At 43.4% G+C, this 16,897-nt stretch overlaps 1 protein-coding gene across 4 annotated transcripts in view; it reads right to left on the bottom strand.

The window, feature by feature from the left end:
- The window catches only part of samd4b (sterile alpha motif domain containing 4B), a 39,667-nt gene extending 32,395 nt beyond the window's left edge, over nt 1-7,272 (bottom strand). For all 4 annotated transcript variants that reach the window (XM_018765163.2, XM_018765164.2, XM_018765162.2 and 1 more), the window contains exon 1: nt 6,752-7,272. The gene's annotated coding sequence lies outside the window, so the exon portion shown is untranslated. The remainder of the gene's footprint in view (nt 1-6,751) is intronic.
- Nucleotides 7,273-16,897: the final 9,625 nt, after the last annotated feature.

Below are 16,897 nucleotides of genomic sequence, written 5' to 3'. Positions count from 1 at the left end.
AGTTTCTGACCAACTTAAAATACATTTCTAGGGGGAGGAGAAAAAACCTAATTGTCATCTCAAATACATGCAAAGCAATTATTTGTAAACATATTTCCACTTCCCGATTTCCTGCAATTTATGCATTTTAAATGTAATATTGTATTCTAGAGAAAATGTTCCGAACAATGTAACTGACTTCACATGCTGTTCAGCAATCAAAACCTTCGCTTGTATACCACAATGTCATGAATTATATCTCACATAACTAGTACTGTAAAAACTACTGAAATGTTCATAACTTATAAAGTTTGGATGGTCATTATTGTGATAGTACTGATACAAGAATTTGTGATTCAAAGGTTATGATACTTGTTGATACAGTAGGTAACATTTCATGAGTGTGTTGCACCAACTAACAAATGACAAAAAAATAATTTAGACAAGTCAAATCTGAATCAGACACAGTATAATGGGTTACATATACACACAGAACCATATTTTTGTATGAGGAAGACACCAAAGTTGCATGTGAAAAGCATTTGGCGTTTGTATAATGTACCACTACTGAAGCTGTCTGCTCAGATGCTCGTAAGGAAACAAAACTTGCAATTTTGCCTCATCATCATTGTAATGCAAAACTGGCTCACTGAATCCCCTAGTCCAAAAGGTGGGTTTATACAGTTGACTTTGTCAGATAGTAAAACACTATTTTACTATAAAATGGTATCCATATATTGCTCTGCTCCTCACTAGCTTCACTCGCATCTCTGCCAAAGAAATCTCTAGGAAACCATTCCAAGTGCCCATCTCCTTTGACTCACCAAAAAGTCACTTTTCCACATCACAAGCTATGGAATGAGCTTCTGCTTAATATCAGCTCTGTTCATAGTTTACTGCCTTTCCTCTGCTTTCTGAAAATCCTTACAGCTGTTCAGCATCTTCTCTACTGCACCGCTCAAGGTCTTCCAGAAACATTTATCAGACTGTGTGCTTTGTCAAATTATCTTTAGAATACTCTCATGCCTTACATAAGGGGCTAATTTGTTCTATCAAATCATACTGTTTGGTTAATTCTTGTTGGAAGGCTCAAATTACCACTATTTCCTATAAAATTAGGAGAATCTAGAGAACCAAAAAAAAAAAAAAAAAAAACCACACAATATGTAATATTTAGAACAACAAAATAAATAAAAAAAAAAAAAAAAAAATCATTTCCAGCTTGCCTTTCGATGTTATATTTTGCGAGTTGGAAGAGGTCTAGTCTCTCCAGAAACAATACTGGGTAAGGCAATATGCACCCTGGACGGAGGAATTTCGATAATATGGCTGATGAGCAATTAGGATATAAAGAAATAAAGTTTGGAGGAGAAATATGTCTTTCACTCTGCTAAGCACATGGACAATCATACCACTTGAGGATTGTGAGAATAAGGTTTTATGTACAATAATGTCAACAGCTGTTATAACTAGGTAATAAGATGATTAGATAGGTACTTAGACAATTACATGTTTAGATTAAGTTACCCAGCCAGCTGTGTAAACGGGTTCTACATTTATAAGTTATTATGCAAGTTTATAAGCACAAGTCACTTAACATTGTAACAATTTAGGGAAAACTGCCAACTAAATTAACTGGACATTAATAGTATTGAATCTGCTATTTCATCTTTGCCATTATATTCACATTGTGGAAGGATTCATGGTTGGAACTTGTTCTTGAGAAATTTCTGTGTCTGCTCAAGGAAGTGACAAGTGCACTCTCACCCTTGCCCCTACTAAACTGCAAGAAGAGACAGTTACATTTATTCCTTTAGCAGAAGCTTTTCTCCAAAACGATGGAGATCTCAGAGAAATACAATTTGCGCATCACATTAGGAGAAAGAGCGACAGCTGCAGACATGTGAATCTTAAATAAACAGTTTGTTTCTTTCCACTTTATGCACAGATGTTGATCACGGTGTTCATCACATGAGGTGGTGCATAAGAAGTTACAAATTAGAGGTTAAATGGGTTCACTGTTTACCGGTATGTTTGGAAGGTCCTGCTACTCCTGCACGTACATTAATCAGTGATTGTGATTACCTGAAATTATCAACTGACAGAAAGTTTATCCACGTTACCTTGTGCAAAGCATAATTATGCGTCTGTTTATAATTTTAAAAAATGTGCCCTTTAATTTTCTTCCCAGAAATGTTTATTCAGCATTTGTTGCTGTGCTGATGACTCTGAACCAATTATCAGGGATGGCAGTTGCGCTGTTGACAACCACTTATGCGGAATTCACTTTCTGCACCAAAGGACACGCGTCAAGTAGAATGGTTGTATAACAAGCAAAAATGCCACTATACTCAATTAGTACACCTATTACATGAAAAATCTGTATTTAGTAACCACTATTGTAACAATTCCTATTACTCATCATTAAATTCTGCAGAAATTAACTATATAATCAAAAGAAACTCAACTCATTTACAAAGTTGAATATTTTCAATGGAAAGTGGTAAATTTACTAATCAAGGGTTCAACAGCAAGAGCAGAAAGTGGGGACTGCACTGGCAACCTTGAAATTCTGTACCTTTAAATGGTAGAAAACCAGTGGACCCAAAGTACATTTTACAATGGATATATTCATTATAAGGAAATACTTAAATCCTAATTTAAGGATTTCCTTTTTAAATAATGTCTTAAGTTTATTATAAAAATAAATATTGTATTTATTATAATTTTATTGCTTTGCTTTTAATATTGTAAAGCATAAAAAATGGCAAAAATTTGCCAAACCTGTATATAAGCACCAAAAAAATTTACTATTTTTCAAAGCACTTGCTCAAGTAAGGATTGGACCATCATTTACAGAAATAAAAGCCCAGCTTTTCAGATCATCTACAAAGATTGCAAGAAAATTGATTTTTCAGTTCTAAGTAGCTTAAGAAAGTGCAAAGTAGAAACTTAAAAGAGAAAAGAATCTTCACATTCTTAACAAAAACTAAAATGCATACTCCAAATTAAATGTTTTAGTGTGAGAACACAAAATTTCTTGGTGAACTGTGCAAGCTAGGATTTAAATACCAATGACAGAAAGCTTCACGTTCAATAGCTCAACTCCACTAGCAAGAGATGTTTGTCTGGAGAAATGCAAAAGAAGCACAGGCTAAACATAAGAGGTATTGTTCCATTAGTAATAAAAAATGTATTTGATAATTATACCTATTCGTACAAGCAAATGCAATTACCCTACTCAAAAAGGAATTTTTTTCTTATTCCTGCTACTGCATTTTAACATGGTGACTTGAATGCTGCTTTCAAAAAAAACTGGGAGAATAAAAAGCTGTTTGTGTCACTGGGCTAAATAAAAAGGCAGATTTCAATAATTTAAAAAAATGGGCCAGCAAAGCACAGCATAAAGAGAACACATTTGAAACTTACAGCAGTACTCATGACAGCTCTTTCATGTGATGCGCAATAAACTAACCTATATCATAAAGTTAATAAAAATTTGTTAGATACAATACACAGAATGTTTGCCATTTTCTAAACACTGCATTGCTGACTACGCTATAATGTCATGGTAGCTTTACAAACTGGAGGAAAGTACTTTCCACAAATCTCTGTAGGGGGTGCAGTACTCATCTCACTGTCCAAACAGAGAGGAAAAATACAGGCTGTACAATCAGAAACTGGCAAACTGTGTACACTGGTATGAACATCTTAAAATTGGGTGAGATCACAACAGAGGAACTTTTATTGCTGCCACATGCAATCTGGTAGAATCGCAAAGTGTCTGAAATCCCATATTAGCCAGTGCTAAATACTTCACATTTTGTTCTCTTCATTATGTATTAAAACAGTGTAACACACTTAGGCGGGCGGGCGGGGCGGAGTCCAGGGTAAGTCAGCCACAGCTGGGGCGAATTGCAACCTCTATTTCTCCCACCCCAGACCCACCAGTGGGGAGACGAGAAAGAGAACGACCTGAGACAGCCGCAACCCCAGTCCCGACCACAACCCCGAAGCACCGCTGTTATCCCCCCTGCCGAGAGGCGAGCACCTCACTTTTCCTGCCTCCTCTGTCACAAACAGTATTGTGTAACATTTCAGATTTAACAAAAGCATCATTTTTCCCCATTTGACTTGCAAGGACGAAATAGATGGAAGAATACAGATTAGCTACGCCTCTGAGAGGAGGGGAGGGGAAAAAAAAAAAAAGAAAAAAAAAAAACACATCAGGCCCAAGACTTCAATAATAAGACACTGTATATGTCCTGTACTGTGTACTATATGTTTTGATAAACACATTTCTCTTTCTGAAGACCAACCTAAGAGGTAGAGAAAACAACCACTGATCAACCTTCGTGAAATGCTGACATCAGCTGAATTCATACCATGTAGCTTAACATTACGGCATTACAGACACAATAAACAGAATGTTAATGGATCAACGTATTATTTCACTGCCTCCCCAGTGGCTGGACCTCCCTCACAATCACGTAAAGGGGTTAGTAAAACCAGAGAGCAATCAGAGCAAAAGAGTCAGCTAGTCAACAGTGAACATGACATCAATTCAAGGCAGGACCAGGACAATGTGCAGACTTAACACGAGCGGCAGACGAAGCACCGGAGCAACGAAACCCCGTCAAAGGTGGGTAATACAGTACCATCTCAAAATATCCGCTCTTCCGTTACTCAGTCTTCTGTATTATCAAGCTGCAGGCATTTGTTCTTCTCTCTCTGATGGAGATTTTGCAAAATGCCTTTGACTGAACAGCCTCACAATTTGGAAGTGCATACGAGTTAAGCAGTCTTCTGGTCATCTTTCCCCACAGAGACTTGCTTTGTGATTTTTTTTTAAAAAAAAAATCTTTACTTGCATGCTCACAATCTAACTCTGGTTCAATTCTCCCATGCTTCAGGTTTTACTTAAAAAAAAGAAGAAAAACAACTTGCAATAATTACCACCAAAGGCTGAAAATGAATAAATGAAGGATTTATAACTGATTTCACTACTGAGCCAATCTAATGTGTTTCCAAATACAGCATGTAATACACTGGGTCCTATACCACCTGGATTTCCTGTTCACCGGCCCACCACCACTGCCATTTAGGCCACATAATCGAGGCTCTACTGTACAGAATGGAACCTTCCCCTGCAGCGCATTAACGGACACACCTCTGTGCTATACATTAACATTTTGCACACAAAAACAGTTGAAAATGTAGCATTTCTGCAAAAAACAGCAACTGAGCAATTTCACTGATTGAAGATTAGAAGTACAAACGTTGAAAAGTGTCCATTTCTCACGTGTCCACTCATTTCAATCAAGTGGACCACCTTGTGTGTTCCATTCCAGGTTCAGCTACACCCCAAAGTGCGGAAAGCAGTGGGAGCTGCACATCCACATTACTGCACTTCTGCCATAGTGGTGCCTAATAGGCAGGGCAAGTAGGTAGGCAGGCAGGGTAGAAAGGTGGGCTGGTAGGCAGGGAGGCTGGGTAGTTAGGTGGGTGGGTAAGCAGGTGGGCAGGCAGGCAGGCAGGCAGGGTGGGTAGGTGGACGGGTGGGAGGCACCGAGTCAAATCCACCACTAGTACAACGTACACAAACAAAGCGTTCACACAGACACCTTATAATTCAAACCACAAGATGCAAGTAAGTATTGCAGGGCGAAGTGCACGCAGCGAGTGAGCAGTGCGCGAGGCTGACCTTTTAAAAAAAATAAAATAAATAAATAAAATAAAAATACGAGTCAGTGCAGCTATGCCAACAGCAGCAGATACCGGGAGGCCGGTGTGTGTGTGTGTGTGTGTTTTGCGCGTTATTACCCCAACACCTGGCCAGCTGCACTAAATGTAACGTTCGGTTCGGTGCACACCTGGACGGAACGGTCATTTTTTTTTTTAGCACCATCTGGACATAAAGCTACATTCAGATTTATTCCCAGCTGAACATGATTTCTCTGAGCGGCCATCCATCCGGGGGGGGGGGAACGTGACTCGTGTGCGACCCCCCCGGCTCCCACTGAGAGCTAACTGCTAGCTTAGTAGGTAACAGCCAGCTAACTACTAGCTACAGCTTCCACTGTAGCAACGCTCATACACGCTCGGCCAAGTAACTTCAGCCTGGTATAACAAAGCCGTTACACTTACTTTCATAGGGTACAACTTTTCTTACTCTTTTTTAGTGGGCCCATGGGCCATGGCCATCCCATGGCCGCGTTTGTTTCACTCCATATAGTCATTTACGCATTAACACGACTTTTCCATCTCTGAGCTAAGCAACAACAGCCAGACCACGCAGGCAGTGTGTTCGAATCCCGGCGCATCCCGTCACGCACGGGGCCCGTGTGTGGGTTAACGGCGCGCGTTAGGCGCCTATTCCACACGTAGTTTCCGAAAACGCGTGTCCGCTATCATTCTGGCACTGACTGAGTCAGGCACAGCTCGGCTCCTTCTCCAATAAGCCAACTAACTCACAGCTGCAGCGAACCCATTCTCTCAGTTACCCCGCAAGCGTGCGCCTCCCAACGCGCCGCGCAAACACCCACCGTACACACGCACAATCGTGCTAGCTTAGCTGTCCTCAGTACTGCTTAACATTAAACATGTCTCGACTTGGTGGTTACTTTCAGGATACAAACGAAATCAGCCGTCGTATGATGACATAAGACTTAGCGAGCTAGCTAGCCGGAATATGTCACTTCAAGAGTGGGACACAAGCACACACAGAAGAAGCTAGCTAGCTGCGAAACACGCGTAAAGAGAGCGCACAAACCTGTATGGCGTCGTGGCTCGCCAGCCCACGAAGGGATCTCTTATTGCTGTGGCTCTCTCTCTGCGGTGTCGCTGGTAGGCCTTACGGCTCTTGTTGCTTTCCCTATGGACGGCAGCGATCCAGTGGGCTCTCCGATTCAGTTGCAATACTTTTTGTTAGCAGCACTGATGGCGGAGTCTGCGCTTCTTCTAGTACTGTGTAGTGCCGAATAATTTTGACGCTCCCCGCGCTTCAAAGTTCCGCCGTCATTTTCCCCCGTTAACTTGTTTGCTGTGTTTTTCCCGTTCATTTGTTTGTAATATATATAGCATTTAATAGCAACACCTCGCTTCCTTTCAACGAACGATTATCATTTTTTTTGAATTCAGCGTGTTAATCATTTATTCTGTAGTTCGTGTAGCTGTAATTGCCGATTAATACAAAGAATTGTTTAAAATACAAACGTTCAAAAGCACAGCTCTTAAAATATATTTAAAAAGAAAGGTGGGGAAAAAAGACAGACAAGCAGAAAGCTCTTAAAAAATCAACTCCGATTGAGACCTGACGTAGGGGACGCAAACAGACACAATACGTAACGGCGTCTCAGCCGCTCCAGCGAGTAGGCAGGCGCCGATTCCTCTCTGGAGCCTGTGATTGGCTACTGCCACGTTTATTGACGTGCTCAGAAATATTTTGACTAGTTGGGTCCTAATAGTGGGAGGGTCTAAACAGAGCTCCGTAATAACTGGAGCCTCCGCGAGGCGTTTTCATACGTCGAGCTGAAGGCAGGAGTTTCCTGCGGGATGCCTGTGTGCAAGCTGGGTAGTACTGGAAAGCAGGCCGTTCAGTGGCATTTGGCGTTCACACTGAAGCGACGAATGTTTTTACAGCACTTTTGCGTACACTTTGTTTTACTCGAGGCAAAAAAGTAGTGATTGAAATATAAATGATAAGTATATGCCTTAAAATTGGCAGCTCTTTTCATCCGTTCTTGCTCTTAGCAGCACTGAGAAAGTTTGAAATTTTTTTAAGCTTCACGTCTATGGCGCCTTGCTTGTATCTCAATAAAACCCGAATAGGTAACAAGCGGTTGTATTATTCATTAATTCTGCACAAAAAGATAGTCTTTACAGATAGATTTTAGACAGCAATTTGAGAGAGAAAAAAAAACGCAGAACTTACTAGGGGATAAAAAAAGGCCATAAACAGTGCAAAAAAAAAAAAAAGACAAGATGGAAAGAAATAAAGAAGTAAAAAGAAAACATTGCTGTCAGCACAGTAACTTATAACTCCAACAATAAGAGATGAGTATGAGCCCAAGAGCATGAGGACCCCTTGTAGAGCCCAAAGTCAACTGCTGAAATGGTCTCGTTTAGCACTGCTTGGAACAGTGTAACTGGATCAGTCTATTGCTGATGGTGCTATTCTCTTTAACCGGGGTGACATGCACAGGGTAAGGGTCATTGTCCTTCATGGCTATGAGTTTCTCCATACTACTTTCTCCAGGGAGTCCAGCCCAACTCCAAGGACCAAGCCAGTCTTCCGGATTAGTTGATTCGGTCTCTTGGCATTACCTGTAGAAATGACACTGCCCCAGTATTCATCTGCTTAGAAAACTACACCAAATACAACAGACTGGCATGACATCTTCAACAGTGACCTGTGCATTCCTGCAGATCTGATCCTCCTAGAAAGTAAAGGTGAAGCTCTTTCAGGTGAAGAGCTGTGGTGTTGTTATATCACACGAGCCGCTTTTCCAAATGCTCCCCCAGGAAGACATAGGAACAAGATCTTGTCTTTTAATGATTATGAATGGACATGTACAGTATACAAGCTAAAGACTTTCTTGCCCACACTTTCCTTAGCGCCTAGGAACAAGACTACAAGCTTATTCTCAGAATCAGCCTTTTCCAATGTGACTACACAGAATGTTCTTGGGGACATCTCACCTATCTTTTAAATGTAAAGCCTCTAAGGATACGTTAATACATTTTTTTCTGGGAATGCAATGAGATACAAGCTTACTGGAATGCGGTTCATGCAACCATTCAAAAAATCTTTAACAAAAGGTGGGATTTTTCCAGATCTGCTATTAAACCAGAACACAAGCTCATTCTTTAATGATGTCATGGCACATAGTCTGATTACTGTTACATATTTGGCAGGGAAATGTGCATTAATGCTATGGTCTACACTAGAACCACAGGCGGTGGTTTGGGCGGCACAGCAAGTAGCACTGTTGTCTCACAGTGACTGGGTGGTGTGAGAGGACGTAGGTTTGATCCCTGCTCAGTCTGTGTGGAGTTTGCATGTTCTCCCCATGTCTGCATGGGTTTCCTCCCACGGTCCAAAGACATGCTGTTCAGGTTCACCAATAGTGTTTGAGTGATAGACAGTGTGTGTTCCACTGATGTATGGATGAGTCACACGTTGCACGTAGTGAACAGTACTAGCATTGTAAGTCACCTTGGTGAATAAGGTATGTGGGCTGGTAACACTACACAGAGTTAGTTGGAAGTCGCTTTGGAGAAAAGTGTCTGCTAAATGAATAAATACAGAAGTTTCCTCTATAAATATGTGGATGACTGACGTATTTAGATTTCTCCCACTTGAAAAAAATGGTATCTGACTTGTATGATAGTTGTAAGGAATTTTGGAATGTTTAGACATCCTTCTGGAAGTTATCTGAAAGTGGTACATGATCAAACCACTGATATATCTGACCTTGAGCCACACACATTTTCTGAACCACTTGTCCCATATGGGGTCGCAGGGAGCCGGAGCCTAACCCAGCAACACAGGGCGTAAGGCCGGAGGGGGAGGGGACACACCCAGGACAGGACGCCAGTCCATCGCAAGGCACCCCAAGCGGGACTTGAACCCCAGACTCATTGGAGAGCAGGACCCAGTCCAACCCACTGCACCATCGCGCCCCCATGACCTTGAGCCATTGCTCTATATATGTAAACATATTTGCAATTTCTCATTTTTACTACAGTTACTGTCTCCATCTGTATGTCACATGACCCTGTGTTGTTTAGAAAACAAAAAAAAAATGCTCCACCTGGTACTTTCAGGTACCCACCACCTCCAACCTCCCATCAATGGCCAGTATACATATTGGTCGCTGGGATCTCATAAAGTGAGACTGGCTAAGGGACTGAGGAGTGCCAACACCAGTATTTTTTAGGGTGTCTAATAGGTCAAGTCAGGCCCATACTTAGTTCGAACATCTGCTGGAAAATACTGCATAACTGCTCATAGCACACCTAAAAGACATCACAAGACTAATCCCACCCAGCCCTGCCCCTGATGAAATCTGCTCAACTCTGTGCTCAATTATCACTTAACAATATTGGTTAAGAGAGTGTACAATTTTTGCCCTTATTAATCCGTTGCTTCGCTGACACCTTTATCCAAAGCACGTTACAGTTGACCAGGTTTTACACCCAGGTATTTTACTGTGTTCAAGAAGATATCTTGCTCAATGGTACGACTGTAGTAAGAGGTAGTAGTGTTTGAGCAAGCAACCTTCAGTTTACAAATCTGCATTATAAGACTTTTCTTGCACATTATTTAGAACTGGGGAGTGGACCCAGGTGCAGGATCATTCATACATCGGTTGACAGGGCAAGGCAAAACTCGTGGTCGGGGGCAGGCGTAGGTTCAGATCTGAGGGGCGAATGTAGTACCAAAAGAAATCCAGAGGCGAGGTGGAAGGAACAGGCGATGGTCGTGGCCATGGGAGACAGGATACAGGGACGAGGAGGCGGGCAAGGGGAACTGAGGAAGGGTGACACGAGGAACTGGTCTGGCAAGGTAAGTATTGGGTTAGAGAGCACAGAGGGGATGGTTGTCTCATTGAGATTCCGAAGCTTGGAAGTGGTGGAGTGGTGTTCTTTATACCTGGTTGCTCTGATTATGGTCAGGTACTTCTGACTGAGGTGTGGGCGTGGCTCATGACAGTACCCACCCTGCCAGGGGCATCCCTTGCTGCTCTGCGGCCCCAGAAGGGGGGTGACCTCTGGGATGGGGCACTGGCGGAAGTCAGTGATCAGAGGTAGGTCAAGGATGTCGTACGCAGGAACCCAAATGCGTTCTTCTTGCCTGTGCCCCTCCCTGTCCACCAGGTAGTAAAGACCCCCCTCGCCGGCACTTGGAGTCCAAGAGTGAACACACGGTGCTGGTACCCCATCTGCCTGCGGAGGCGCTGGAGTCACTTGAGAAGCATGGAAGAGTTGTGTCTTGCACGGCTTGCATAAGGAGACATGGAAGGTTGGGCATATGTGAAAGTGTGGGGGAAGTTGTAACCTGTACATTACTAGAGTGATGCACCTGATGATCTTAAAGGGCCTGATTAACCAGGGACTCAGCTTCTTGGAGGGCAGTTTAATGTCCCGAGTTGATAACCAAACTCTCTGCCCAGGCTGGAAAGATCGGATGCGACGATACTTGCCTGCCTGTTGTTCGTAACAGCGGGTACTCTGGTGTAAGTGCTCCTGAACCCTTCTGCCAGACCTCACTGCTGTTCTGGTACCATGCATCCATGGCCGGTATGACACTGGGGCCGGGATACCAGGGAAACAGCAGAGGTTCATACCCCTGGAGGATTGGAACAGGGAAAGCCCTGTCGACTAGTAGGAGAAGGAGTTGTTAGCGTGTTCTGCATATGGCAGGAACCTTGACCACAGCTCCTGCTTTTGGTCGAAGTAGCTCTGGAAGGAGCGCCCAAGGTCCTGATTCAGGCATTCCACCTGTCCATTAGCCTGGAGATGGTAGCCAGAGATGAGGCTGATGGATACGCCCAACTTCTGCCACAATGCTTTTCATACTTGTGACGCAAACTGTGGCCGTCGATCTGACACAATGTCTTTCGGCAAACCATACAGGTGAAAAATCTGTTGAAATAATTGTTCGCCGTGCCGAGGGCTGTAGAGAGCTTGTTCAGTGGAATCAGGTGACAGGAGAAGCAGTCAAGGATTACCAAGATGACTTAGATTACCAACTAAGTAACCAGTATTAGTAACCAAGATTACTTTTCAGAGGCCGGTAGATCTGTCAAGAAATCCACCGCCAAGAGGGACCAAGGTCTGAAAGGCACCAGGAGGGGTTTTAGCAACCCGGATGGCTTCTGAGTTGGGGGTTTTTACCCGTGCGTACACCTCACATGTCTCCACAAATTCTTGGATGTCCTCTTTGATGGAGGACCGCTAGAACCTCTTCTGGAGCAGGGCAATAGTTTTACAGCCACCCGGGTGGCCTGCTGCCATGGAATCATGCACCTAGTGGTGCAAGGGAGACCACATCCTCACCGGGACGTAGTCCTTTCCTGCTGGGGTTTCCTTGTGTCCTGGCTCCTCCTTCTGAGCAGCTTGGAGGTTCTGTAGGAATTGCCTTCATGGGAGCGATGAAACGAGACATGGGCAAGATGGGTTCAGGTGTGGCAGGTACCGGATCCTTGCCATGAACTCGGGAGAGGGCGTCGGCTTTAGTGTTCTTTGACTCAGGTCGATATGACACCATGAACCTAAACCTTGTGAAGAACAGCGCCCATCGTGCCTATTGGGGGTATAGCCTGTGGGCCATCCGCAAGTATTCCAGATTACAGTGATCTGTTAGGATCAAGAACAGGTGAGCTGCCCCCTCCAGCTAGTGCCTCCACTCCTCCGGGGTCAGCTTAATGGTTAACAATTCCCAGTTCGTGATATCGTAATTGCATTCAGCAGGTGACAGCTTGCACAAAAATTACGTGCAGAGATGAAGCTTCAGTGGAGTTCACTGTCTCTGACAGAGGGCTGCCCCGACCTATAAACTGAGGCATCCACTTCTACCGAAGGCTAGTGTTGGGTGGGGACGGTGGAGCACCAGGGCTATAATGAACTGGGTCTTTAACTCCCGGAAAGGCCTCTAGGGCCTATGGGGACCACGTCAACTGGTTTCCCTTTACGCAAGCAGGGAGATGAGGGGACCTGCTATCAAGCTGAAACCCCGAATAAAACGACAGCAAAAGTTTGCAAACCCCAAAACCTGTTGCAACATGTTCACTGATGTCCGCCTGGGACAATTTGAAATGGCTTGGACCTTCTTGGGACCCATGGCTACCCCCTCTGGGCTCAAGATGAACCCTAAGAAGGCAACATGTTCTTGATGGAAAAGGCACTTTTCCCCTTTCCAACAGGCCGAGGTGAAGCAATCTCAGCAGCACCTGACACACATGCTGAATGTGCTCCTCCTTCGAACCCTAGAAGATTAGGATGTCGTCTAGGTAAACCAGCATGCATTTGTTTACCAAATCCCCTAGCACATGATTAACAAACGTCTGGAATACCGAGTGCAGGTTTACTAACCTGAACAGCATGACCGGGTATTCATAGTGGCCCAAGGCGTTGCTAAATGTGGTCTTCCACTCGTCCCCCTCCCTGATACGGACCATATTGTACGTGCTGCGTAGGTCCACCTTCGAAAAGCCCTTGGCACCATGGACCTGCTCAGGTGCTGCTGTGATTAGGGGCAAGGGATGCGGGTACTTGACAGTGATGTCATTAAGCCCACAGTAATCGATGCAGGGCTGTAATCCCCCAGTCTTCTACGTTTACATTTACATTTATTCATTTAACAGACACTTTTCTCCAAAGTGACATACATCTCATAGAACATACAATTTGTGCTTTACATTACAAGAGAGAGACATAGCTGCAGACATGTGATTCTTAAGTAAACCTAGTATCTTTCCACTTTATGCACCGATGTTCATCGCACGAGTAGGTGCACAAAACTCCTGCTAGACTAATCCTGATCACCTTCCTACAAAAGGCAGGGTTCGTACAGAGCCCTGAAAGTTTGGAAAATTCTTTATTTTAATTGGGGTGATTTCAAGGTTTGAAATGTGCTTGAATTTTGAATATGTCGTTGAAAATACTTGATTTTTTTTTACAGAAAGTCAGATGTAATTAAAAATGTAACTAAAACTGCCAGCCAATCATTATGTTTTATTTTGTTTTGTTGAATTTCCTGAGCCAGCGTTCTTTGTTGCGGCGCGTCCGGAAAAAAAAAAAAAAAGCACGTCATGTGTCATTCAGTTTATTGGCCCCTCTGTTCGCCTGGTGCGCATCCATCTCTATTAACATGTTTTGCTGTCATTTTAATAAGTGGCTGGAAGAAGATAAATACAAACTGTGGTTTTTCTGCTATACTGTAGAGCTCTATTGTAGTTAAGTCACCCTATTAATATGTGTGTGATAGAGAACAACATTAAAATTCAGAGCATTAGTGCTTTCAAAGCTAAAATATGCAATTAATTACAGTTAATTGGGGGGTGCGGTGGCGCAGTGGGTTGGACCACAGTCCTGCTCTCCAGTGGGTCTGGGGTTCGAATCCCACTTGGGGTGCCTTGCGGCGGACTAGCGTCCCGTCCTGGGTCTGTCCCCTTCCCCCTCCAGCCTTACGCCCTGTGTTGCCGGGTAGGCTCCAGTTCCCCGTGACCCCGTCTGGGACAAGCGGTTCTGAAAATGTGTGTGTGTGTACAGTTAATTGGGTTCACTGCTTACAGATTTTCTAGATGCTTCTCTTTATTGCCGTTTGGTTGTTAAATGATGATGTAGACATGCAAAGTAGAGTCCAGTTGCAGTAGCAAGGGACCATGCCATGTAATGCTGAAAAAAGAAATGTTTAATTAATACGTACATATAAAAAAAATGTATTAATTCATATGCCTAAATGAATTACTTCGGACTGATGGAGGAGCTAGCAGAACTAAAAGCAAAGAAAAACAGGATAACCAAGGATATTCAAGTTCTCTACACCTCTGCTGATCATAGTGCAAAGAAGGCAGAGAAGCTTAGAAAACTCAGCTTAATTTCAAAATCGAATGGACTTCGAAGAGCTGCTAAAAACAAAGGAGCAGGCTCTAGAAAGTGTGGAGTGTCAAATAGATGAGAAGCTAAAGGAGGTGAAAGTGCTTCCATGAAATGTAGTCTGCCGTTGGACCAACTTGCAAGACTGTTTTAGGTTTCAGCAGTCAAATGTGCATTCTTTTTTCTCTGTTCCTGTTTAATTGTTTTAAAAATGTTTACAATAACATTACAAAGTGGTGTTTTGTTGTCTTTTTTCGTATGATAAGGAAAAATGTACAAAATGTATTTCATTTAGGGGGGCGTGGTGGCGCGGTGGGTTGGACTGGGTCCTGCTCTCCGGTGGGTCTGGGGTTCGAGTCCCGCTTGGGGTGCCTTGCGGCGGACTGGCGTCCCGTCCTGGGTGTGTCCCCTCCCCCTCTGGCCTTACGTCCTGTGTTGCCGGGTAGGCTCCGGTTCCCCATGACCCCGCATGGGACGAGCGGTTCAGAAAGTGTGTGTGTGTGTGTGTATTTCATTTCAGTACAAATCAGTAAAGAGTCAAGTAAAATCTTCTTGTGTTTATTTATTGCTATATTTCTAAATCATATTATGGAAATTGGGTTGGAATTTTGTCCCAAACCGCCATGAAAAACTCACCTAACCTACAGCTGACAACAAATGTACAAGAATACAACCAACATTAAAAAAATATGCAAAATATGAACGAAATATAAGTTGTATTCATATTGGAGATTCCAGTCTTTAGCTTGATACTCTAAAGGTGCGTTGTTTAAACTTACCAAGGGTGGCTTTCGTCAGTTTAAATAATGTTGCATCAGCGAATTCAATGCTAGTGCTTGAAAAATGGACTTGGGACCTTTAAAGTGGTTGAAAAGTGCTTAAATTTCACTCTTAAAAATCTGTACAAACTCTGAAAAGGGTACACAAATATTTAGATACAATACAGGAGTAGCAGCTATGTAAATGCTTATCTGGGTGTGGTCATAAAGTCAAAGTGCATGAACATTTACACCATACATGAATTTGAGAGATCATGGGCGAAATGAGTCCAGAAAAGGTGAGTTTTCTGGCCCTTCTTGAATGAGTTTCTGCAGTTCTGAGCAAGAGGGGGAGGTCATTCCACCACAATGGAGCCAGAACCGAGAACCTCTGCGCTTTGCCTTTCGTGCATGGGACCACCATGCGAGCAGAAGTAGAAGGGCAAAGCAGTCTGGCTAGGGTGTAGCTGTTGATCAAGACTTGTAAATTGATGGGAGCAGTTCTGCTGATGCATTTGTAGGGAATAACAAAGGTCTTGAATTTGATCCAGGCAGCTATAGAAAGCCAGTGCAGAGAAATGAGTATGGGAGACACATGGGAATGCTTTGGCAAGTCAAACATAACTTGGGCAGCAGTGTTCTGTGTCAGCTGTAGAGGTTTGATGTCAGTAGCAGGAAGGCCACACAAGAGAGAGTTGCAGTAGCCCAGATGGGATGTCACCATAGCCTGGACAAGTACTTGGGCAGAGTCAGTTGTGAGGTAAGTACGGATCCTATGAATATTATGCAGGATGTATCTGCAGGACCAAGTTGTGGCTTCGATGTGCTGAGAGAAAGACAGACTTGAGTCAATAGTTACTCCCAGACTCTTAGCCGAGGAGGTAGGAAAAATGAGTGAGTTGTCCAGTTTGATTGATAGAAGGAGGATAGGCCAGCTGGGAGGTGAAGAATCTCTGTTTTGGAGAGGTTGAGTTGGAGGTGGTGATCAGGTATCCAAGCAGAGATGTCTGACAGGCAGGCAGCAATGCATGCAGAAATGTATAATGTTCCAGGTCGAAAGGAGAGGAAGAGCTGGGTGTCATCAGCATAGCAGTGGTAACTGAATCCATGGGAGGCTATGACTGGGCCGAGGAAGGAGGTATAGATTGAGAAGAGAAGAAGACCCAGTACCAAGCCCTGTGGGACACCGGTTGAGAGAGGTAGAGGAGAAGAATGGGAGCTCTGCCAGACCACCTGTTAGGGTCTGTCAGATAGGTAGGATTCTACCTAATTTACATTCACATTTATTCATTTAGCAGACACTTTTCTCCAAAGCGTTGTACATAGAAAATACAATTTGTGCATTACCTTAGGAAAAAGAGACATCGCTGTAGATGTGTGATTCTTAAGTACAGTTACTTTGTTTCTTGCACCGACATTCATCACACAAGTAGCTGGATAGAACTTTACCAGAATATCGCCTAATCACCTTCCTAGTCACTTTTTTTTGAAATACATATAAACATTTACATTACATTGTACGAGTGGATCTGTAAAGGATTAATCTGAGCATGAAC

This window comes from Scleropages formosus, chromosome 10, assembly GCF_900964775.1.
Source record: "Scleropages formosus chromosome 10, fSclFor1.1, whole genome shotgun sequence".
Lineage (NCBI taxonomy): Eukaryota > Metazoa > Chordata > Actinopteri > Osteoglossiformes > Osteoglossidae > Scleropages > Scleropages formosus.
Note: the sequence above shows the minus strand (reverse complement) of the source record. Positions and strands in the feature narration are given on the sequence as shown.